The following is a 2043-nucleotide window of genomic DNA, read 5'->3' as shown; positions in this document are numbered from 1 at the left end:
GGAGAAGGGTTTCGTGTGAACAGCCGTTGCACACGAGTCAGTCGATCCTAAGCCCTAAGAGAAATCCTATGTAGATGAGGTGTTTTTTTATTTTATACACGATCAATACGAGAGAGAGAGACAAAAAGTACACACCCATCGGGCGAAAGGGAATCCGGTTTCTATTCCGGAACCCGGCAGCGGAACCGCATACCATTCGGGCCCTCGTAAGAGTGTTCGTCGGGGTAACCCAAAATGACCTGGAGACGCCGTCGGGAGATCCGGGGAGAGTTTTCTTTTCTGTATAAGCGTTCGAGTTCCCTGGAAACCTCTAGCAGGGAGATAGGGTTTGGAACGCGAAGAGCACCGCAGTTGCGGCGGTGTCCGGATCTTCCCCTCGGACCTTGAAAATCCAGGAGAGGGCCACGTGGAGGTGTCGCGCCGGTTCGTACCCATATCCGCAGCAGGTCTCCAAGGTAAAGAGCCTCTAGTCGATAGATTAATGTAGGTAAGGGAAGTCGGCAAATTGGATCCGTAACTTCGGAATAAGGATTGGCTCTGAGGAGCGGGGCGTGTCGGGCTTGGTCGGGAAGCGGGTCTGGCTGACGTGCCGGGCCTGGGCGAGGTGAACATGTACGGCAACGTGCAGGGATCCGAGCTCGGTCCCGAGCCTTGGCCTCCCGCGGATCTTCCTTGCTGCGAGGCTTTCGCGTAGCGTTCGTCCTCTTCGGCCGCCATTCAACGCTCAGCTCAGAACTGGCACGGACTAGGGGAATCCGACTGTCTAATTAAAACAAAGCATTGCGATGGCCCCCGCGGGTGTTGACGCAATGTGATTTCTGCCCAGTGCTCTGAATGTCAACGTGAAGAAATTCAAAAAAGCGCGGGTAAACGGCGGGAGTAACTATGACTCTCTTAAGGTAGCCAAATGCCTCGTCATCTAATTAGTGACGCGCATGAATGGATTAACGAGATTCCCTCTGTCCCTATCTACTCCCCCCAGGGGCCGCCGGTAGATGGCGGTTCGGGATTTTGCGCTCCCGGGGTTCCCGAGCACTCGCATACCGTAACCGGCTGTCGTTAGCAACGACCCACCGGGCCAGGGGGCCTAATAACCCTCTGTCCCGGTGGTACGCGCGACAGACCGGCCGGGGGTCTTGCCTTAACCGGCTGGGCCGCGAGGAGATAAACCTCTCTAATAAATCCCTTGCTCAAGCTATGGCGCGCGGCGAAGGGCGCGTATCCGCCTTGCACTAACACTGTGGATACGTGGCCGGTGGGTGCACCGGTCTCTAGCGGCCCCCCGCGGGACACCAGGCGCATCCCGTGAGTACGTAGCCTTCCCCCTCGGAATGGGCGTCACCCGGGGGGGTGATGTTAGTTCGTCCCGACTCGTGGGACTTATAATGAGTAAGAAAATAACATTGAAAAACATAATTGGGGCTGGGGGGGAGAAAGGTAAAGGAGGGAAGGTGGAGGAGAAGGAGAAGAAGGTGGTGGAGGAGGTACGGAGCAGCAGGGCGGAGGCTGATGCTCCTAGTACATCGCGGAGCCGTAGCGTGAGCGTCCGCAGGCGTCGGAACAGCAGAGATAGTAGTGCTGGATCCAAGAGGAGGAAGGCTGATGGGGATGATGTGAGTGAATGCGAAATGATGAGTGAATGTGGAAGTGTGAATGATGATGCGAAAGGTGAATTGGGTGTGCGTGAGGATCTGTGTGCGAGTGCGATGACCGTGAGAGGATGTGATGAGCGTGATGAGCGTGATGAGTTAGTGCGAATGAGAATGATTGGTGAGAAGCTGCGGAAGTGTGTGTTCAGTGACGTGAATCGAGTGAATAAAAGCGTGAGTGAGTGTATTTTGAATTGTGTTGGAGAGTATGAGGAATGTTTGATGCGTATGATGTGTGAGAACGAAAGGTTGAAGGGTCGTTTGGATGAGTGTGTGAAGCGTGACTGGGTGCGTGAGTCCGTTAGTGTGTCACCCGTGCAAGGTGTGTCTGGAAAAACGTTTGCGAGTGTGATTGGGTCAAAGCCGAGTGTTGGTATGAGTGCGAGAAAAGAGA

The 2043-nt window shown here is 54.8% G+C and overlaps 1 pseudogene; it reads left to right on the top strand.

Moving 5' to 3' along the window:
• Nucleotides 1-1013, top strand: part of LOC143175691 (large subunit ribosomal RNA) — a 2870-nt pseudogene extending 1857 nt beyond the window's left edge.
• The last annotated feature ends 1030 nt before the right edge of the window (nt 1014-2043 follow it).

This window comes from Nomia melanderi, unplaced genomic scaffold (assembly GCF_051020985.1).
Source record: "Nomia melanderi isolate GNS246 unplaced genomic scaffold, iyNomMela1 scaffold0157, whole genome shotgun sequence".
Classification (NCBI taxonomy): domain Eukaryota; kingdom Metazoa; phylum Arthropoda; class Insecta; order Hymenoptera; family Halictidae; genus Nomia; species Nomia melanderi.
Note: the sequence above shows the minus strand (reverse complement) of the source record. Positions and strands in the feature narration are given on the sequence as shown.